Raw genomic sequence first — 24,013 nt, forward strand, 5'->3', positions numbered from 1 at the left:
CTGGACACTGCGCGGTCTCGAATGTCACAACACGGCAAGACACTCAGCGCAACGGGGCGACAACTCGCGCGTAGGAGGTGTCCGCGAACCGTCGTCGTCCGAGCAGGCACCCACAAACAAGGGCATCCACATCGCACACGAAACACCTTTGCTTCCTGTTCCTTTGCGACGATCGTGCGATACCCTCAGGTTGTACCTACGACCAAAAACTAACGCCGTCGGTTCGGGCTCGTCAATATCTAATAAATCGTTCAGCAATAACTCCAAACGAAACCTATTGCTCATACCAGCAGCAGCCATCAGCTCGAATGTCCCAAGAATAAGTAAGAAAAAGTGGCTACTGAAAGCGAGTGCCCCTCCGCAACCTGCATTCGTTTCCATTTTCGTATGAATAATAAAAGTCAGTACGGGTTTTGTGCAAAATTATTATAAATGTTTCCGCTCGCAAACAAAACTCTCGCCCGCAACGGTTGCAAAGGTGGCGAAGTTTTTGTCCCCAGAGTGTGTGTGTGTGTGTGTGTGTATGTCTCTATATCTCTCAAATGGTGACAGAACCAGCGCATGATGCTTTGGCCAACATTCGCCGAGTAGGACACCGACTCCGGTGTGATATTATGGCTGTTGGCGGAGGTGGAAAGAAAGCATGAGAGGCGATAGCGGTGGCACCCGGTGAGTTGTGAGCTGATTTTCCCATAAATTACCAACCCCGAACATCATAACTTACAACCCCGTATAACGTAGGTAAAACCGTGTACTCACAGGTAATGGCACGGGAGCGTGCAGGAGAGGGTCGGTTTCCTATTACTTACTGCTTTGGCATGGCAAAGGGAGATAAATGGACGGCCACCAATCAATGTACGTGAAAGTTGAGCTACACACAATCACCAGGTTGGCGTAGTTGCCTAATTCTGTAATTTTAGTATACAGCGGTAGTCTTTTTCAATCGTGTGGAGTAGTGTTAGTGATCAATGTTCAGGAAAGCCGCCAGTAACCAAATTAATTGCCATTTGGGAAATATTTCATGGCCTCGTATAACTCTCCCCTCCCATCTATCTCGTATCTGTTATCTGTTGTAAACAGTGAGGTTGAAACGAAATCCTACAAATAGTTACACATTGTAACACAGTTTATCGATTTTATCCACAATCAATCATGAGAGAGCGAGATTTGAAACCAAGTCCCCGAGTGTAGCTTACAAGCGTGCAATCGACTGCGCTATTGGGTAGATCGAGGACAATGCCACTATATGATGATCAGTTGCGAACAATATCGAACGAATAAGCACTCAAACCTCACACACACACTCGCACAAGGGACGGCATTGTGCTCGTCAATTACACTTGTCTATACGGTGCTGCTGCTGCTGCTGCTGCTAATGACCGTTCCTCTCAACACAATTCGGGCATTCCCCGGCGCATTCCTATGGCACATTCGCAGAAGCGCACAGATACACAGACAGTACGGCTCCGGCGTTCGGGTCATCAGTCATCCCATCCTAAAACATCCATTTCCCGTCAAGAGAGGCTGCCATTACGATCCAGCAGAAGCTTTCAAAAACGTCCGTCAACACTTGACTTGTGGCGGTCCACTTTTCGAAAGAAAAAAAAAATGCAAAAAATCCACTAAAACAACAAAACACATACAAAAAAGCTCACTGAATTTTACTCTCTGACAGTTGTCAAGGGGCATCAACAACAGTTCGGGGGTGGTAGCACAAAAATATGACCGCTGTCAGTTTTAGCTTTGGCAGCTTAAGCTGTGCACCCGAATTCCCCCATCGCCACTACTACACGCCACTCGCACCGCGTACGAAGCTTCTGGCAGAATGACATCAGTAAAACAGGCTGAGGCCACTTTAGAACACTGGCCACATTCCATCCGGCCAGGAGAGGGATGTCTCCTCCCCATGTGGAGCGTTGTTTGCCGACATGGAGAATATTTCCAAAAAACTAAAAAGAACGTACAAACACTTCCACGGTGGCCATGTTCACGTATGTAAGCCTTCTCTGCTGCCATGGGAGTCGGGATCGGTTTGATCCGAAAGTAAACAAACAAACGAACTCAATGGCCGACTCTCCAATGAAACAGTCCCGGGCGAAACAGGTTCTACTGATTGCGTAGGGCATTAGCGGCTTTATCTTGTTGCATAACAGCCTTCCGCACTGTAAATGCGGAACGTGAAATCAGCCAATTCATTGGCCTGTTGGAAATTAAATTTTGCGCAGAAATCAAACGAACTCCACACTCCATCCTGCTGGAGTTGAAGCTTTAAAATGAAAGGCCTCCCTATCCATCCCGTCAGGACCGAACATTATAACGATTGGCGTTTGTGTTTGTGTTTAATTAACTCCAGAATATCCCCAAGGGATGCTTTGCGCGACCGCTCGTACGAGTCCAATTAACAACCGGCAGAGAACAGGCGTTTCATTTCGTGCCTCCCGCATAACCTCTCTTCGCATCGAGCCGAAAAGGGTCACCGGGAAGTCCCCCGCCCTCCAAATGTTTGCTCACACAAGTTTGCCAATCAGTGCAGCATATTTTATCATAATAATATCACACAGGCCCAGGGATCGATGCATAAACAATAATAAGGTTCACATCCCCCTGCGTTAACCCTGCGTAAAGCATGGGCAGCCTTCTAGCCGAAGGATAAAGGTGCTCCCCGTTAGGGCAACACATTTGCAATGGGGGAGCAGATCGAATGCCATAAATTACCATTCCGGTGCACTAGCTGTCGTGCATCGTCCCGGTGTGATGCAAAAGCCCGGCGCAAACTCGCTCTGACCGTAGCTAGATGTAAATAGAAAATGCCATTGCCAAGTTCAGGGTATTGTGTCATGCGCGCCGTTCGTCCCGGGGTCCACCAGCATTGGAAGCATTTTTCATTTCAACTGCACACGCTGGCAATAGTCCCAGGATGGACCGAACAATACTCGGAGCTGGAAATGAGATAATCCCCTCTTGACGGTAATGTATGGGAAATCAGTGGAAGGAAACAGGCCACACAAAAAACAGAAGGAATTATTGGAAACTGATTGGAAATTTTCCGCATCACTCCAGCAGGCGACACAACCCGAGTCGGAGGCTGGCACCGCTGGAAATCGATTGTTCCCTGACCGACAGAGGGGTTATAAAAATTTACGATTTAATTGATCGTACAGCGCGAATGCACATGTGGTGGCAGTCTCGCACAAATGTATGCGCACACCGTCGTGCGGCATTTGGCTTAATTAGTGTAATTGGTCGAGAGAGAGAGAGACAGAGGTACGGTTTGCTTGTTTAACGCTGATTTTTCATGTTTGTTTGGCGAGATCTACGATAGCCTGCCACTGTCTCCTGCGTGTGACTAACGCAACGTAACGGCATCACCGTTACAGCATGGACACCCGCCAGACCCCTACGGGCATACGAAATACGTTCATAAATAATTAATTTACGTGCAGTTTCGAACGTCGAACCGTGCGGACTCAACACCCATTAAATCATTTTATAATGGTATTAAAACCACTCACACACAGCTACAACACTCAACTGTTCTGAACTTCAGAGGGTAGAGGGTGGCTTAGCGCTTAAATCAATTAGCTCATTCAGACGAGCGATCTCCTCCTGCCACCCCGTGTTTTTCTCTTTATCGTTACGCAATGGCATTATATCTTCACAGTTTTACACCGGAAGACGGCCCCCGGCCTTTGGTGCCGTTGTTCCTGTTGTTGCCCATGATCCATTACAAAACAATTGTAACCGCTTAGCGTTTGCTAAACGCTACTGAGTTAATTAAGAGAGCAAGAGTTGGGAAAAACATAACATAAATTGCACCCTAATAGGTGTGCAAGCATTTTTTTGTGCTTTTCCTTTATCGAGCAAATTATCCATCTCTCGCCTGGTATCTGTTATATCTTCGACTAACTGTTGCATTCTTCGGTTCGGGTGGATTCACTAGCCAATTACGGCGAAGCGAGCAAAGGCATCCGTTGGGGTGCGGTGCCATGGGAACGCTTGGAGCGCTAGCAAATCGCCATCATTTTCCGAACGGCGAGACTCAACTCGGTACACTGTTCGGAAAAACAACCACCTTCTCAGAGCTGGAGGAGTGGGGAATGCATTTTACATCCGCAGGTGCAAGTGAGAAAATAGTTCTCTCGATGCAACAGTTGCTGGTAGGTATTTCGCTCTTGGAAAATTCCCTTTTTCCCGGACGTTTGCTAGCAAAACAGTACGAATTCCACGAGCATTTTGAGGATGTAATTTTATGCAGCTGCTTCCTGGGCTACAGCACTGTTCAATAGAATCTTTGCAAAGCGTTGCGTAGCATTCGTTCGTTCCCGTTGAATGGGTTTTCAAATGAGATATTTAAGCTGTAACAAAACCGCAACATCAGAGGTAGGTCAGTCGTAGAGAAATATGTTTCAAAATAAGTATAAGTCTAAATATATCTCAAAACTCATTACACCGTCGAACGCATCACAGAATCCCGCGCCTAAAGTTATGCAATTTGACGTACATATGTTCATTTTTAGGCTTATTGGGGTGTATTCAGTTTATTGTTTAAAATATCAACACTAAGCTTATAAAAACTGGAAAAAATAAGCTTGACAGATAAATACTTACAAAAAAAATGGGAAAATTTACATGTCAGTAAACGAGATACGTTGCTGTCCACTGGTTCACTACTCGAGTGCCGATTAAAATGCTTTTCGATTCGAACGAATCGCCTGTGAGCTCAGTTTGCAACGTTCTCCAAGTAGCCTGGGAACGTTTCGGAAAGCAGGAAACATCATCAAAAGGCATTAGTTCCAGCTTATGGCCACGTTCTAATAGGGTAGAATTTTCCCACCAACCTCTAGTTAGTTCGGCTTATACACGGTTTCTTAGAAATGGCTTGGAACGTACTTGTAATGTCCGAAATTCGTGCAGCATGAAATTAAACATCATTACTTCGCCTGTTTGCCGTCTATTAATTAGACTTTACGCTCTACGATCTAACAATCTAAGAAGTAAGATTTACTCTGTGCTTTAAAGTGCTGCCTTAAAGCAGACAAATTACAACCATACATACACACCGACACAGCAAATAGACTCGTCCGTACACCTGTTCAAATATTTTACCACGAATAATCAAACCTCTCTCTCTCTGCTGCTTCGCTGTGGCTAAATGGAAATATCCGGCAGCAGTATAACAGATTCCACCTGGCCACCACCACCACCATTAACCCGTACAGTAGCAGAAGTTTGTTGTGGATGAAATATTGCTTCCTTCGCCGGTTTGCTTTATTCGATCACAAAAGGGGGTCGAACTTTGTGCCGGACGGACGCTCTATAACCACCGCAGGGGTTGGCGGCGTACTTTAAAGCTCAATCGCAATGTACACCTTGGGCGCGCGCCAACGGAATGCGCCGACCGCCTGTGCTGGCGCTGCTGCTGGTCAAGTGAATGGAATGGGGGCGGTTCTTCTAGCGCCAAATGCCGTCCCTATCGCATGCCAGTGACGACTGTTCATTAATTAGAGCAGATTCGTATCTCGCTGTTGGCGAGGAGACTGCGTGTGTGTGTCTGGCGTGAACGTCCAACAGGTTGTGCAACTTCAGGGACCGGTTCGGGGATGGAAGTCACTGGGAATGATTGGCACAAATTTTCCCCGTCCGTCAACGGGCGGCAGGTTGAAAGGAAGAAAGCTGAAAGTTCAACTCGGCTAGGGGAGGTGAAGTTTGAGGTAAAAGTACAGACCACAGGTGTAGCTAACAAAATAGCTGGATGAGATTGGCTTTAAATCCAATCACTGCCTGAACTGCACCACAAGTTTTCAGGGATTTGTTGCAATTTTGTACTCTCGAATAAATTGCAAACGTTCTTCGAATTCCAATCAGTATCATTTCATCGAATTTCATTACAAACGCATTTGTACAAGAATTGCATAATAATTGGCAATAATTCCATTGCTCCAGGTTATAATAGGGTAACTATCGATATGGTCACTTCCCCAAAATAAAGCTAATAAATGCATAAAGTGACATTAAACGGTACGAACCATCTGCTGAACATTTCTCCGGACCCATTTCTCTGACGTATTGTGAGAACATTTGCATAAAACGTGCAAACGCGCAATCGTTAAACATCCGCCACCGCCCGGATTACTATTTATTGCCGCCGATCGGCAGTTGACAGTGAACAATTAGCTGTGCTGAGCGTGTCATAATCTGCTGCCAGTTTTCGCACCACAGCCGCTTGTCACCGCTGTCGATTATTCTAATACGCTAAAGCAATTAGTTAGTGCTGACGACCACGGCGGGGTTCATGGTGTTTCTAGGCCAATAAACTTCCTTCGCACGCTTTCGTTCCACGCAAACTTCCGCACATGCACTATGGTAATGAGGCGACTTTTAAAGTAAATCACGTCCGATACTAAACGGATACTGGCCAGCGGGACAGCAACTCCCCGGGCCTGGTGGCCGACTACTAATCGGTATTCCAGCAGTGGCTGACCTTAGAGCGCTGATCAGTACACCGTGTTCGTACATGGTGTTGCTCTCTCGACAGGCTGTCTGCAATCGACCTCGCTAGGACCACCTAGGCTATAGCATGGTTTAGGTTGCGCGATTCTATTGGGCCCTCCGGTCTAGAGTAAACCAGTAAACAAACAAATCGAAAAGAAGCAGCGCAAAAAAAAGAGCGGCATATACTTATCAAGCACGACTCTGACACGGTGTCAATGTCAATCACGCGACACCACATCACGAAAAACACACGCTAGCGGTCAAATCGAGAGTGTGTTGCGAGTGTTGTCCCCCGCTGGACGATGTTAGACGACGGCCTCTGTAGATATTGACGTCTGCAAGCGGTTTTGCTGTGAGGTACTCGTGATTGCCTGACAGCCAATTGTTGCTCACCCGCTGTCCAGTCTGTCTGTCAGAACTCAGGAGTCTTACTTCCGACGTACATGCTTGTAGTGAGGGTCGTACTTGTGCAAAGTACAATACGGACGGCTAACGGCAAAGCAGAAGTTCGTGTCTGATAAGTTCTATATGCAGGAATATGTTTAAGGAAACTCAGTATGGTAAGATTTGTTGGTAGCATTCAGTAGCATCAATGCGGGAACTACCAAACAGATATCTGAGTAATCATTTTGCAGATTCGTTGAAATTGAGTTGATTTGAGCTAAGTGGAATCAGAATACAAGAATGAAAATAGATTTGAAAAACGGGCTGAACCCACTCTTCAAAGATTCACAAATAAATACATAAACTAATCCTGGAGAGTGTCATAGTGTCTTAGCCTTTTGTGATTCAACTTACCCAAGGCCCTGAGCCGACTAGCGATATACTTTTTTGTGATTCCACTCATCTGACTTGAGCCAAACTGTTTAGTAACTCAATTAACTCTGAGTGAGTCTTTAGTCGGATTGGAAACTGAGTGACTTGAAATGAGTCGTAAAACTAGCTCTTGCTGTATAATTGAACCCGTATCTTCATTTACAATATTCAACTCCTGAACTCAGAGTATTAACGCAACATCTCCGGTTCCTGTTCTGTTTTGCTCAGATGCTGTTTAAGAGATGATTAATTGCAAGTTCTTAGCCTCCCCTTTCTACCGAACCTCCGAACACTGGGAACTTTCTTGAACATTTTCAGGGTCACTATTTTTAACCCAACAAATCCCAAACAAAGTTCCCATCATCAAGAAGTCGTGTTCATACGACAGGATTTCCATTGTTTTCCCTTTCAGTGATTGTTTTTACCACAATATTTCACTCTGCCTCTCTTATCCCCGCGTAACGCTTACACAGGAAATAACTATTGCATCAGACATTCACTCACCTTCTCGAGTCCCCTTCTTGGCCCCGGAGAAGATTGAGTGGCTTAGCGCTTTTTTTACTTCTATAGTCTTCTAATTTACGCAAGCATTCACAAACAATCGAGTGTGTGTGTGTCTGTGTGTGCATGATGGCGAGAACGGTGGTACACCGTCCACCCCGTTAGGACCATAATTCAATTGGCGAATTTATTGCAAGTGCCGCTCGGGTGCCATTGAAACGCCATCCACGACGGGCATGGCGGCGGACGACAGGCGCACAAGAGTGAAGGTCCAGCAGACATTGTTCGGGGGACGGGCAAATAGAAAAGGAAAGCCCTGGCTGAAAAACCAACCTATTGTTTTCACGCTTCGGCAAGCCCCAACCGCCACACCAGGAGCCGAGGGGGTACCAGCGTCTTGTTCGAAGCAGCGTGGTTAGTGAACTTTTCGCACAATACTCCACCGCCAGGCCACAACCACATTGCTGGGCGGCGGTAAAACACCAAACAGCGAAAACAATAAAAATAATCCGTAACGCCACCATATTAATTAACGTTCGGATGGGCAATAAAACCCGGGCCCGAGCTAATGGTGGAACGAACGAACCAAACAATCAGCTTGGCACTGTACCCTTCGCAAAAGCGCTTCTCGTTCGGTGACTGTTCGTGACTGCCTTCCCAAACACCGAAACCAGACGTCGCAACACAAGCGTAAGCGTGCCAACATTTGCTGAAGCAACACGCTCAAGAAGCTTTCCGAGGCGACTGATATTGCGACAAAATTGGAGCAGCAAAGGGAAAGGCACCGCCAAACGAGATTCTGAAGAGAAAGGGCAACACCAGCCTGCTCTCGGTCAACTGTAAACCGACACCCGTAGCAACCATTCTTTTTGCACTGTTTATTCGATGTCTTCTGAAAGGTCCACCGTGAGGGGCTGTGCGAGAATTTCAGCGCAATTTTGCAGCGCACTTGTCACGTTATTAAAACAAACAAGCCCCACTCGAAGCTGATACAAACCGACGGGCGCGAGCTGGGCAACATATCTGTGCGAGATACGTGCCATCAAGGTTAGGACGGGGGTCGAATTACAAAAAGGCGAACCTGTCATACCAATTCTGACAAATTCTGAAAACTATCGTATTTCAGCAATTGCAATCTCAGACGTCTGTTTAAGATGAAATTGTGGCATATTAAAGTGAGGTTCAACAAATTGCAGAACCTGTCTTACAAAAAACACACAGCGTAGATATGGTGTAAGCTCGCAGCGAAAGTTGTGGTGGCCATAGCAGCTGTCAAACGTGAGATGATATCACTGACACCATTCTTCAGGCTGTTGCTTCTTCGCACGGTCAGCCTTCAAAGCGCAATCGAATTGTTTTTGCCTACTTACGAACGATGCCTTTCTCTGTTCCTCTATGTCTCTCTCTTTCTATTCAGACGTCTCATTCGGACGTCTAAAAAGTGTGGCAGATGAAAAGAAAATCTCGATGTCCTCGATTTTTCCAAACCCTCATTGCACCACCGAGGGTGAGGCGCTGGTCCACACTACGAATGAGTTTGCTTGTCGGTTTGTTTGTTTGTCCCGGGTCCGGCCGGTCGCAGCGTTTGTTTGCATTGCTTGTGCCATTCGCGTCCAACAAGGGGAGGTGTGTTCGGGTTTACGTGCAGATTTTTCCAACCCGTCAGTCAGCTTCCGCCTTCGCGCAATTTCGCGCTTCGCACACTTCAACGAGCAGATGAGCGCGGGAGTGTAGAAAAAAAGCAGGAAGCAAAATATTTGCACACTTACCTGAAACGAAAGTGAAGAGACATTCGATTAGGCAATTGATTAGTTACTCATTAGAGTGCGGTGCTCCGAGCGGGCAATAGACTAACATGAACACACACACACACACAGCTACACTGTTGCTTTTCCCTAACGGCTACCCTTCGCAGACCGCCAGCGGAGGGGAAATAAAGTAAACTAATTCCAACCGTGAGCTCGGACGGATAAATCAATTTCACTTTCGGAACGTGACCAGCGAGGCGGCAATCTACGGCGCACTAGAAAACCCCCCCTAGTGTACCCGTGAAGCGTCATTGTATCCCCCCTCCTGCCCGCTGCACTATCACGCCATTCATCGTGCTTCCTACCCCGGACAGAGCTCGAGCATAGATCATGGGAGGTTCACATTTTCATTAGTCACGATTCTTCTTCGAGGCGGAGCGAGCGGTGGTTGGATTGTGGTCGGTAAAAGCTTCACAATCATAAATTTCTATACCCCTTTTGGCCCATCGTCTGTACGCGCTCGATTGCCAGCACTGTCTATCGCAGATTGGAGCGGAGGCTTAAGTGCAACAATGCTTCCACTTGTATTCAAACTACGAGCGAGCGGCTGGCCGAAGCCGAAAAACATGAAATGGCGGAATCGTGTAGCTGATGTATACGTTCAGCTTTTAGCCTGCTGGCAACAGCGCAATGGAGTGCAGAGCTTGGTTTGTGAAGGCAAATAAATCCCCATCAAGCGAATGCCAACGTTCTGGCAAATGGATAAGCCTTTCGGTGGTCTGCTCTGTATCAGGTTGGAATAGAAATTTCGCGATTGTGGTATGGTTTTCATTGAAAGAACTGGTAGTATATAAAGAAGAATTATGGTATATCGTATAAGTGAATTAGGATGTGAAGTGAATAAAGGTATACATTATTAATAAAATAGTCAACACCAGTAATTCCCAAATCTACTTTCATTATCTACATTTAAATCCAAATTCCATATTGATCCGAGTCTATTTATTGACGTTTCAACTCCTCAAAGCACGGTTGATATCGTGATCTAATCGACATGTGCACGCCCTTGTATAAGACTGTCCCTGAGTTCAACTCTTGAAATCCGAAAACCGATTTCATATGCCATTATTAGTTAGCAATCTTTATCTAGGAAACTAAAACATTGATGAAGAATTTACAATAGTATTAAAATACTACAAACTACATAACAGATACGGCTTTGAACATTTGTAGTACGACTCTTCTAATTGCCCACTTCTTACCACCAACATGTGGTGTTTAAATTCACTTAATTAATTGCCTTCAAACAAGCTTATCATAACTTCTGCATCATCTGTTTAAAAGAGAGTTTAAAAGAAATCTTCAAACTCTCATACTCGAATGCTCCCGATTATACTGTCCCGCCCTCCTACACCACTAACAGGCGCTCCATTCCAAAACTTATAAACTACGGTACCATATATGACACGATTTAGCATTTAATGACAGCCCCCCAAACGGAGGGCGGCATTTGTCTCTACCGAATTTAGCACGAGATCATTCCTCCGTCCCACTAGCTGGGACAACGAGGAAGCAACAATTTTCTGCCTCGCCGCCGCTACCGTCATCCAACGTGCAATTATTTTGCCACATGTAGCGCACACCCGCAGTGGTGTTTATTTTGATGGTAGAGTTGTTGGTTTTTCGGTACATGTGAGAAGCGATTTATCTCATGTTACCACGCATGCGAATGGGAATCCTACACTTTATGCGCCCGTTCCGCAGCAGTGCTTTCGCTTATGGCAATAGCTAAAATTTATTGCCATGCAAATCGGTGACAGCCGAAGTTTTTTTTGTGGAGCAATTGCCCAAAACCAAACCAATCGTGACAAATTTTACATGCGAAATAGGCGCAGAAAAAAACCCAAAACAACTCCAAAAACACATTCTAAAGTATTAAATCCAGAACTGCGAAATAAATTCTTCTCCGAAACCAGCCGACCGATGGAAAAGTATTTGGTTCAGTCGATCTATCTTCCTGCTTCAAGCGCTCGTAAACCGGCAAACCACACGAACGATCGTGAGTTGATCGTTCTTTTTGGCCTTTTGTTCTTTTTTATAAACTTTTAACCACACACACACACACACACACACACACACACACACGAGATTCTGCACTGCTTTTTTAGGATCTGAAATGATAATATTCGCCCTTTTAAGGCACTGCTGCTTTCCTTTAACACCGCCTCCTTTGGCCGGGGGATGGGAAGATCAACCTACCCGAAAGTGTTGCCGCTCGGAGACCAAAAGCCAACCACCATGCCATTAGACCAAATGTGGGGCGTATGATGCAAATGGCATGGTGTTTCAAATTTGCAAACCAAAGAAGAAACAAAGAAAAACCCCAGTTTGGCCAACTCCGTTCGCAAGATAATGGACATTCCGCAAATGGGCAACAACGCGGACGACAAAGCTTTGTGTGCGTGACAATCTTTGCTTCGGAATTTTGAGCTATTACCTCTCTGCGGCGTAGAATCACAGAAGCAGAACTCGCTTTCCAGAATGATCTTTGTATGATTTGCAATCATAAAATTCTGCCCACAGAAAGACACTTACTCTTGTTACATTTACTAACGCAACTTTTATCCGCTTCATTCCGACCTCGTTTGTCAAATTGCTTTTCACGCTCGTCAAACGGCGTTTAATTTGAAGGCTCTCCCGCTCGTGCGTCCTGTGCGTAATCATGTCCACCAGCTAATAAAATAAACACTAGTTAACGAGAGCACTAGCCCGGGCAGCATTCGATTACCGTGGCAGCCATTTGCCCCGCGTGGGACACTTCGGTACAAACTCCAACAACCTGCCGGTGAGTGTGTGGACATCATCATCATCATTTCGGAGATGATTCGCGGGATTTTACGACCCTCCATCGGGACGCACGTTTCGTTAATGGTGTTTTCGGTCACATTAATTGCATTTTCTTCCCATTTCCCCATCTCCGGTGCCTCACGACCTCGACTCAATTCGAGCCAGTTTCATGAAAAAGCATCCGCCAGAACCAATGTCGAATGTTCCTGCAGGTGCATCGTCGTTGCGAGGCAGAGCGCTATTGCGCAGCAACCCTAACCTCACCTAATGACGCCATGCGATTTAATCCAGCATGCACAGGGGAGGTGTTGTAGACACACACATACGCACACACATGCACAGATAAATTTACAACCAATTATTACCGGGCACTGGTGGTGAGCAATAAAAAAGCAACAGATTGAGGTTAGGACAACGTCCCCAGTGCCTTTGCTGGAAGGGGATGACGTTCTTGCTGCGTCTCTCGGGAGATGACATCAGGGAAGCTAATTTGCTACTAACGGGTAAGCTACCGCGTACAGACAATCTTTGATCTTGCTGCATCAAGCACCAACACACACGTCTAGGCAGGGAAGTCGTTTATGGAAGGTTCTCAAGTAAATTTATTCCTACTTTTGCATGGTTCTGAAGTCAGCTTTTTTGGAGTTGGTCCAATGACACTATAGAATTGAAGGGCAGGCGTTAAGATGTCTAGAACATCTTCAACTGAATTCCTGTTTCCAAATCTTATTGAGATATCAACTCCAAGCACCGTTCCAGCACATCGTATGGGTTTGAGATAGAAAAACCTAATTTGACACTCCTTGCTAGATATCATCTTGACCGTTCCCCGTCCGACTGGAAGCTAATGCTTGCGTAGGAGCAAAAGGTAAGCTCCAGCCAGCGGTGGCCTGACAAAAAGTAATATTTATCGGTCAACCTACAAAAAACCTCCCCGCAAATTAGCGGATTATACAAATTCATGCTTGTTCACCCAGACACCCCAAACAATCCCCCTCTTTGCGGTTGATTCTGATTCAATGACTTTGTTTTCAACCGCTGAAGGACGTACGGACAGACAATTAATCGATTAGAAGGATTATCTCACGCAAGGCGTAACGGCTCTTGAGGCTGGTTGATGTTTATATTTCACAGCCACCCTCGGGGCGTCATCATGATCCCCCCCCCGCCACAAGGAATGATCAATTTGTCAACGGAAACGAATCAAGCACGTTCCCCCTTTGAGTCCGAAAGGTTGGCGGCAATTAATCAACAGATTTCAGATGTTGTTTTCGATGCTGTTGTGTGACATGGCATGTTTAACACCTCTTCACGCTGGTACTTCGCCACACAAGCAAAATGAAGCAAAAACATGGAATGTGATACTCTTCCACGATTCTTTTGGATACAGTTTTGAGACCACTGTAAATCAAAAGCTAACGAATGGCGCAATATTTAGTGCAGCTTGTTGCGGGCGTTCCTGGTATGGAAAATTTGATATCATCCAAACGAATGCGAAGCCAGTGCGCCATCGTGCGAGGGGTAATTTATCATCGGCATGACATTTTAATTTTAATTAACACACACACTGTGAGGTTTGCGGTGGTGAAGTGGGAAGAGTAACAATTGAAATCCACCCAACGTGTTTACAAAAGCTCCAAAATACCGCCAAAATCTCGCCCAAACATGGTTACCACACAACAAACCACACACGCTCATCGTTAACTTCGGAATCGAAAAAAAGCTAAAACTTCCAGCACCAGGTTGGAATGACGCGCAAATGATGGGATGTGCGGGCCTCCCCATTATAAAATGGCTAATTTATTGGCCATTTTGTACGGATTTTCGCTTTGCTACGGTGCGCGATGCGCTGCAGTGGTAATAAATATAAATATAACGATCCGGACAACGCTCGCGCCCAAAAGCTGAGCGATTGAATCATTAGCTCCCGATGCACAAGGCAACCACCACCAACCACACCACAACGGCAGTTTTCACAGCTTCCCATGATATGTGCCCCCCTTCGACGCAACAGCGCGTAACGATGCGGAAAACTCTTCACATTTTCGACGAGCGTCGATTTTTCTCAGGGCTTGTGGCGGCGGCCGCATCGTGTTTCAACGAATCGAAAACACGCGGTAACATTGCACAACAGCGGCTGGGTTGTGTCTGTGGGTCTTCACTGTGCATTCGCTCGCTCCCCTTGTACAGGCACAACCGTTTGTCATTTTCCCACCAAAAGTCGGGCCCAAAACCACTTTCATCTGGCTGTCCGATAAAATGTAGTCAACAATACGCTGGATCACGACAGGATTAAGGTTGATCTCTCGCGCGATGGGAAGGAAAGGTATTGCACTCATGTCCCCAGACCCATGTGGGTAATATTGTCCCAATTTCCTGTTCCTCTGAATAGAGCTCACTTGTCTCAAAATCGGAGATCCATTTGGTTTGTGCCGTCTACTATGAGCGTTTATGATCCAGCCGTACAGACTTTAAAAAATACCGGAAATGGTAGCGATTTACACTCGAGGAAAGTTCAGATCCATCATCGTTATGTCTGCTCCCACCGGAGAAACCCCATAAACCAACCATGTGACACGGGACATGGGGCCATTCCCTGTACATAGAACACACAGAGAGTTTTGAACGCTACTTATAATGAACAATTTCACTCTCACCACAGCTTTGCTGTAAAACCTTTCTTTTTTAAGGTTGAGAAAGGAAGTTCGCAATGAACTACGCTACAGAGAGCCGTTGGATTTACCGAAAAATACTTCCGCCACCAAAAAAAAATCGGGGCCAAAGTTGAGCCATCATTTATGTTGCGTCCAATCTCGTCTGTCTGTAAGACCCCAGAGCACGCGAGAAGTAGGTTTCTCGGTCACCGACTACCGAACTTACACGGAAGAAAGACGCAAAAATTACCGCACAAGCATCGTTCTCGCCCAGCAAAACCCGTGGCGCTTTCGAGAAGCGGAAGTAATTTGGAACGCTGCTTGCGCGGAGGGTGGTGAAGTAGAGCTTTCCACCTCTGTTGTGCTGCTGTTCTGGTGGTGGAATTTGGTTCAGGTTTGCGGATGCTATTCCAACTTAAACAGCCATTTCGTTTCGATCTTTCATGGCAACGGTTTGCATTCGAGTTTGTGTGTGAAATGGAGTGTTTCACAGCAGAGCGAAAATAAATATGCATATCATGGATATTTATCTAAAACACCACTTCTAACCATGATACAACATTCCGAACGTTGCCGGTAACTAAGATAACCCCAGAAGCAACAGAGACATACCGATAAACCGTTTGTCCTCGTGACGTTAAACATACTATTTTTGTGTGCACCATTTCCATATCAAATTCTAAATCCTCCCATTTGAAAGATAAACAAAGCTTATCAGCAAATTTTATCTTACTGGCTGGATATAACACCATTCAAAGACGGACCAAACAAAAGCCGGCTTCCGACCCAATATCTAATCATCTTAAGGTGCAAAAGTAAACATCCAAAACCATTCCATTCCTCCCACTTTCATTCACTCCAGTATTCTTGATAGCTCGTTAAGCGTATCGAAACAAAGACGCATCGTCCCGTACACAGTACAACAGCTTTTTGGTGGGTCATAAAAATCGATCGATACCACTAAATATTTGTATACTTTGGCAATAAACGCAGAATCGGTTGGTGAGAAAAATCAGTTTAATGAAAACCCCAAAAGCTATCCAGCTACGTCGCGCGGCAGACTGACTCACCCAGAGCCAGCGGCAATCTTCCCCTTCACTGTTACGACTTCATTTACATCCATCAAATATCACACACGCTGGTGGTGGTTCGGCCAAAAAGCTGACCCTGCCCAAAAATCAATTCATCGTCCAAATTTGGCAGAGCTGAAAGTAATAAAAAAGAGCTGCCAATATGATTCTCCATGCTCCATACGGGAGCGGAGGACACAAGAACCGAAAGGGGGGGTGTGTTATTCCGTTTCAAATCCTTCTGTTTGTTTGAGCATTTTCATTATCACCTGCACCATGGTCCAATGGGACCGAGGGATCGGTTGGTTACGCAGTGGTTTTGGCACCCTGCTGTCAACCGTCTCCCGGGGGCCATAAACGGACTTTTACTATCCTTTCGACACCACCATGTCACGTGTTTGGCTGCTGTTTGGCGTACGGCGATTTACGCAGAGTTACACCTTGCTAAGAATCTGCCCTAACCTTAAACAATTCTTGCTGTTTGAGGCTAAATAGCTAATATTTTTCCACCTTCCTTATACGTCTGACTTGACGTGGAGTTGGTGATGTTGAAGATCTGGCACAGGGGAAGGTAAATTTATATCCAACAATAATGTTAAAGAATTTATATCCATTCCATACTGCTGATGATACAGCCAGGGAGCTCCGAAGAAGTTCTCCAATATTCCAATATCCTGAAGTTGATGATCGTGCTGCGACATTTGCGCAATCGTTCTTGGCCGGCCCTCCCCCGGGGAGTGTGGGCTGACAACGCGTTTGATCCATATTTGAAGATCTACTGATCATCACCATTCGCCTATTGACCACCCTCTGTAGGCATGCCGTTAAGAGGATGTCATGCTCATCATCCGAGACGAATCACCGAGTGACGAATTCTGAGTTGTCATTGCTGGTCGATCCAGTCACTTTAAGGAACCATAGCAAGATCAATGATTTGCGATTAAAAATATCGTATGATCGTATCGGAATGAGCTTTAAACCCGCCCACCGAACAACCGGGAGAGTCCATACGGCGCAAAACAGAGCTCCGCCAACCAACAACAACCAATATGGTCAATGACGATGACGACCCGACGATGACCAATCGACACACTTATGGCGCTCAAAATCATTACAAACACGGGACAAAAATACTAGAAAACAAAACGAAACTTTAACACACTACCAATGGATGGCATAAATCACACGGCAGACATTAATAATTCATTTCTAGCCAGGCGGTTTTTGCAATGAGCAAAAAAACCAAAACAAAACAAAACGATTGTCCACAGAACTGGCGGAGTTCGTGCAGGTATGCTTTGCATTAGTTGAGCACCCCGGTGCTCTAGCATGATTCCAGGGGGAGATGCGGCATGCACACGTAAAACACGCATTTTAGATACAAATATGGAGTATCTAAAGCAAGACTTCATACCTTTAACTAGGCCAACAAACCTTGGCAGCAAAGCCTGCCAGTGTCTCCGATCTAACGCTGGCTGCTTGTCGCAAAACGAAAATCCAAACCCTCGCCACAAACACACGTTCGTGAGGGATTTGCTGAGTTGTTGTGTTTTTTTTTTTCTTGCACTGGAAGAGTAAAAGGTCAATCCAACCAACCCGAGTACATTTGCGCCGTTGGCGAGGGAACACAGCAAATCTTTTGTGCCAAAACTGTTGTGCCACACAGCAGACACGAACTCCCTCTCCCTCCGAGAACTAACTGTTCCGCTGCGCTTGTTGCATGAGTTAGGCACGAAAACGGCGACTCTGCGCCATAACTACACATACTTCATGTAGCTCTCCCCCCGCTCGCTCGCGGTCATCATGCACAACCGAACCGAAACCGAAACGAGTCTAATAAAAACACTTTTTCGCGAAACTACATCGTGACATGGCCGGTCCACAACTTGCACAAGGTTAGACGATGGTTTGGGCTTCGCTGTGAAGAGTTCGTTTGGAGTACCTGAAACTCAACCTACTGCCGCTGGTGGAAGCGTTCAACTCCACCACACTACCTCTAATCTCCAATGCCCAGCAGTGGCCGGCGTCTCGCCATGCTCCGTACTCATTTGACACTGATTTGACAAACTTGGCGGTAGCATGCACAAAGCGTACACTCTCTGACATTGATCGATCGGCCAGTCCGTCGGGCAGTCTATCACATGAGCGAAAGTAACATGGAAACGGTTGAGCGGGAAAGCAAACACACATGCCACAACCGTTGGTATCTTCCCCAACATAAGCCCGGCCTGTACACGGTTGATGGTTCAGGTGCAGGTTGATGTGGCAAGCTTTGACGGACTATTCGTTGGTTTTGGGTCGGGTTTCGGTTAGGCTTTACCCGTTCGCTGTAGGATGGCAATAATAGGCCAGCTTCACTGCACCAGCAATAATGTCAGTTTATTGCTGTTGATTAAGCATCGTTTTCGCCTCGTCATACGGTGTGTTGAAGGGGCTGAAAGTGGTTTCGATTGAGCGGCAGAGGTATACAGCATGTCTAAATTGACAGTTTCTGGAATATTCCGCTGGATAGGTTGTAACGATCGATATTGATCCTGGTTGTAATGAATGTTTCAATTTAAACTGCTAACTACTACATCGCCAAGCTATACCGCTTTTGAAACATTTAATTGGTAATCCTGTATTCAATCTAAAAGTTATATCCTTCTATCATATATCTAGATGTTGTAGCACACAAAGAACTGCTCAAAATCATGCAGCAAATGCTGTCGGGAGTATGAATTATACGCACGAAAATAACGCAAAACCCAGACACGCTATCCTTAAAAGCCCCAACACGGCTAGCGCCGAACCGGATTCATTCACGCGTAATTCACCCTCTGTCCCCTGAAAGCATCGCCAAACTTCTGAAGCAAACCACCGAGCGGGCAAAATTACAACAATACGCAGGCCTATAAATTCCACCTGTCCAAGGTTGGAGAAAATGTTACCCTCAAATTAAATGCCCCACGTGCCCCCCGCGTGTACTACATTTTCCAGCTCACTAGACTTCAGAGGCTCATCTCCAATGCACCTCCAAAGCCTGCTATAACCCCGTTCTGGGCTATTGGACGGCACCGTTCAAGGATGCACACCGCCCGTGGCTCATGGCGCGGTCATCACAGTGCGTGTGTGAATCGAGTCCACACCGGACGACCGGTTGGACGACGATCGATTTGATGCACCACCGGTGAAGGTTAATTGCGGACAGTTTGTTTAATTGCGACCCGGTAGGAAGTTTCTCTCCAAGAAGTCATCTACTGACCGACCTTTAGGTTCATTTTCTAGGTGATTTTCGAAAGGGTGACCATTGGCCATCGGTGACGTTAATTGGGTGAAATAAGTAGAAGAAATGGCCATCTAATAACTTAGTCTATTAGAGTAGTCTTAGTCTTAGTAGAGTCTTATTATAAATTCGGTTCTTGATGGAAAGCGGTTTTCGACGAACGCTAACTGACTGATTTAGGACCCTCTTTGAGTTCAGTTTTGGGCCTGCTTTCAAAGGCACTACAATAAACATGTTTAGATTTCTATGAAATTGGAGCGTTTATCAGTAATCTTTGAAAGCAAATTTGCGTTATAACAGATCTGTTAACCTTCGTTTGCTAAAAGCCGCTTGCAAAGATGTCAATTTTGCTTCAGAATTCCAAAACTCGGCGAAAAAAAAGCATCAAACTTCTTCAGGTTCACTTTAGCTTCATAAAATATTCTCTAGGGTACGAGAGTGACACTTCCAGCTGAAATGTAATACCACACTTGTCCATCTAAGCATACAGCAATGTCTTCGTTTTCTTCTCAAAACAATTCCCAAGAATCGATTGCCTTCGCAGCAAGCGGCACTTGAGCACACCGGGACGGACACACAAACCCCATTATCAAACAAAAAGCTCGTCGCTACTACATCCAACTTCACTGCGGAGATGATATCCGGCAAACAGATTGTTGGGCAGACGGGTAAACAGTGGTGAAGGAAATAAACAGCGATCAGTCGGCAACAACCCCGGTCTATCACCAGTTCCGTTCCGATTTGCATATCTTTAGTAATGAAATATCCAAACAGCTTGGACACGAACAAACTGAGCGAGGGAGCGACACAGTGAACGAGCTTTTGTTTGACTTTGCGCCACCCGCACACAGTGCACGAGAACGATTGCGACAAAGCAACGCGGCAACGGTAATCTCCGGCACACAAACATTCCGAATTCCGGCGGCAAGAGACGTGCCTCGAGCGAGCTGTAACCGAACCCATCCGGTATCGGTTCCGGTTACCCGGGGTGACAATATTGGCGCCATTTTGCCACCCGTGTGGTACGAAAGGCATGAAACGCACTGCACTGCACTGCGGCGGCGGTTGCTGCTGTCGCTTCTGTGCGTAAGTTGTTGCGGTTCCGAACACGATACACACACTTCCGTCAACAGTGGCGCGGGCGGACACAGGCAGCACCAGTTGCCGGGGGGTGTTTTGTGTGCCGTATGTGCCGAGTGTGTGTGTGTGTGTGTGTGATAAACCTCATGTCAATTAAACTCAGGTGATCGGTTTGTGCATACGGTTGTGCAGGCGAAATGCGCATTTATGCGATAGGATTATGGCTTACGGAGACTTTGTGGTTCGTCCAGCGTGTTAAGCTATAAGCTTTTTTATTCATTTTTCTTTTGCTCCTCAATACCCGGCATGTAACCGTTTCTCTCTCGAAAAAAAAAACAACATAGAGCAGCGTCGTGTATGACGAATTGACAATTGGTGTGTTAGGTTTCGTTTGAGCTGTTTGCGAAAGAGAGAAAAAACTACATGAATGACGCAAAACCTTTCGCAAAGGGACGGTGGTTTGTGTACGAGGCAATAAATCACATGCTCAGTTATACTTCCCAACACCGTGGAGCGGTAATTTTTTCATCCTCATGTGTGTCGTTTTGGATTAACAGTGATTTGCCATGTCGATGGCACAGTTTCCTCCAACCAGTGTAGGTGGATCAGCATAAGCCGAACAGCACTTTAATTTATGAAACATGGAGAAATTCCATTCGAAAGTTGAACCGTAAAACCCACCGCCTCCACGAGGAAGGCTTTCGTGCGGTTAAAACAACGACAACAAAGTAGAAGTATATTTTAAAAAATTACAACACCACCATACTACACACCATCCTGAGCATCCTTTTCCTGCCTTTCTTTCTCGCACTGGATCTCTCATTTGCATAGCGGCTCACACACACACACACACATTTGTAAAGCCCAGCATTTGAATGGATAACGGGGGGTGCAAAAGTTAAGATAAATTGGTTGCGCATACATTTTGCAGTTCCGCAGCCAATTTCATCGTCAACAAAAATAAACGGCGCTGGGAAGCCAACTTTCGAGTGAAAGACGCTCCCCGAGTCCGTCCCTGCGGACCCAAAACAAGATCCGAAAAATCAGAAACGACGCACCATATTCAAAAACCCACAGACGCACTTCGATGCACACACACACGCACACATACACAGAGAGAAAGAGAGAGAACAAACAATCGATCCGTGGAACATAAACAGACACGGCCACATGCACAAAGTACGAAAAGCCGGTTGCACCGCAAACAGAACCTGCAACCTGCAAGCGTTCCCAGGGCATATCAAGCGCTATCTTGGACGATGCACAGCTCTCTTTGGCCTCTCAAGAGCACAAGAGATAACAAAAGCCGTACCGAGGGGGACTGGAACACAGCCGGACACACCGGGCACCACCAGTACCATCAACACCAGTACCGAGACGAGTTGCAGTGACTTCAAGGTTGGGCGATATTATGATTTTCACTTTTCTTCTTTTTCCGCTTTTGTGGGCCACAGCTCATTTGAATTTAGTCCATTTTAAACCGCTTTCCAACGCGAGATAATATGCAGGCACACACAGACACTGACACACAGGTTGAGCACACATGGAGTAGATACAGACACACACACAAACGTTTCTAACAGCTTTCCAACTTCCGAAGTGCAGCGAAAAGATGAAAGGTAGATACACACGGGTAGCTTCTCCAAAAGCACTAGCCTCTAGTGGTGAGGCCTTGCTGGAGAGCACTTTAATGTCCCTTTAAAGCACACTAGGCAGTGGTTTGGGTGCACTTGAACATTAGATTTGGGCATCAAAGAGCCATCTCTGCCGATTACCGCGATATTCTTCTTTACCTATCGAAGTGATACTAACCTGTTTAGCAAGAAGAACTGGCAGGTGTCTCAGAAGTTGAGTATAGCAGAAATTGAAGCCACTCCTCGATCGATTGCTGAGCCGGCACTGTACCTAGGAATGTCCAAAAGGAGTGTTCCTCGTGCTGCCTGAAAGCGGCAATCCAATTCAAGCTTCACCGTAACAGATCCCTTTTCTGAATGACTCCAAACCCTTCCTCGGGGGGAACACCCGTCCTGCTGGTGGAGCCGTGTCGTGATCACCTATCCTTTTGACTTTCGCGTTGCAATATTCCTGCGCCTGCAATACCCACACAAGGGTTACGTGTGACCTCGTTTGTTGTGCTGTAGGGCCTCTCCTTCTGCTGGCTATCTTCACGTGCACAAACAAACAAAAACCAGTCACGCTATTTTCGTTGTCGTTCGGTGTTGCGCATCGATGAGACGCGGCGTGATTCGTACTGCTCGCGCTTGTTGCCTGTACACAGGTTGCTGTCTCAAGACAAACTGACGAAGCGTGCGCGGCCCGAACGACTTCGGCGCACGTTGCTTTGCGCTTCGGCGCGGTCGCGGTCGCAACAAAAAGCTTCCCTCGACCAAGGTTTGTATGTGGTAGTGTGAGCGGTACGGTGAGCGTTGCGTTCAGCTCGGAGCTTTCAGCTTAGTGTTGAGAGCGATCGGTATAGCACTGTAGCGACGGGGTGTATTATTTTTTTGGGTGTGAGTCGTGAAGTTGCAACTCTGAACTGAATATCTGCAAATTCGTATCAGCATGCATTTTAAACCAAAATCACTTAAATTCCCACACACACACACACAAACACGCCAGACTCTCCTTGACCTGCAGACAACGCAAACAACACCGGCGGTTCAATCAATCAAAAGTGGACAGGGAACACTTCAGAAATTCATTTTTGCCTCACTATAATAATTCAATAAAGTTCAACCATTTTCCACACCGTGTTCGGTAGTGTTAATGGATCACTTCACGCTACCCGAAAATTTACACCTCACTCAAGGAACAAACGCACACACACACACTCTCTCTGGGGAATCATAAATCATCCACTTAGGGGAAGGTTCATCATCTTCTTCGTTCGACCCTGCCATAACTTGGGAAACAATCAAGGGATTCGATGACGCCCCAGCACACACGCGCACCCTCCTCGCCATAATATTTTGAAAAGTCTGTTGTTGTTGTTGTTGTTGTTCGGCTGTGTTACGTCCCACGTTATCGCACTTCGACAACACTTTTAACACTCCCCGATTAGGTAGGAAGGTGCGCAAAAAGTAAGGGAGTCTGTTTAACAGATATCAAATATCCACTATTCAATACATCTTCATCGACCGTACTGACAGTCTCTCAGTCCCCCTCTCTCTCTCTCTTTCTATCACACTATAATTTATCCCTTCGTCCTACCCGTATTCTGCAGCTCCTTTTCCGGGGGAGGGAAATATCTTCCCGCTACCCTTCTGGGGCGTGCTAAAGTTGAATGGGATGAGTCGCGTGCATAAAATTAATTTCCCACCGGACAGTACTACCTTGTGCCTTACTTTGGCTAATGGTTGTATACTCTTCTTCCCTCTCCTTCCCCTTCTTCTTCTCTTTCCTGCCAGTTGGGTGGGTGTATGTCACGCGTCAAAAGATGCAGCCAAGCCCCCTGGATGCCCCTGCCTACCCCGAGATGGGTATCGCCATTGCCGGTTTGAAATCGATGGTTTCGATCCCATTTGGGCATATTGCGCATTA

The 24,013-nt window shown here is 46.2% G+C and overlaps 1 protein-coding gene across 41 annotated transcripts in view; it reads right to left on the minus strand.

Moving 5' to 3' along the window:
* LOC1280169 (restin homolog) overlaps positions 1–24,013 on the minus strand; it is a 60,365-nt gene that overhangs the window by 28,152 nt on the left and 8,200 nt on the right. For 2 of the 41 annotated variants that reach the window (XM_061657602.1, XM_061657601.1), the window contains exon 1: positions 22,286–22,805. The exons of 38 other annotated variants lie outside the window; for them this stretch is intronic. The gene's annotated coding sequence lies outside the window, so the exon portion shown is untranslated. Of the gene's footprint in view, positions 1–22,285; positions 22,808–24,013 lie in introns of those variants that run through there. One more of the 41 variants, XM_061657603.1, reaches the window with a different exon arrangement.

This window comes from Anopheles gambiae, chromosome 3 (assembly GCF_943734735.2).
Source record: "Anopheles gambiae chromosome 3, idAnoGambNW_F1_1, whole genome shotgun sequence".
NCBI lineage: Eukaryota > Metazoa > Arthropoda > Insecta > Diptera > Culicidae > Anopheles > Anopheles gambiae.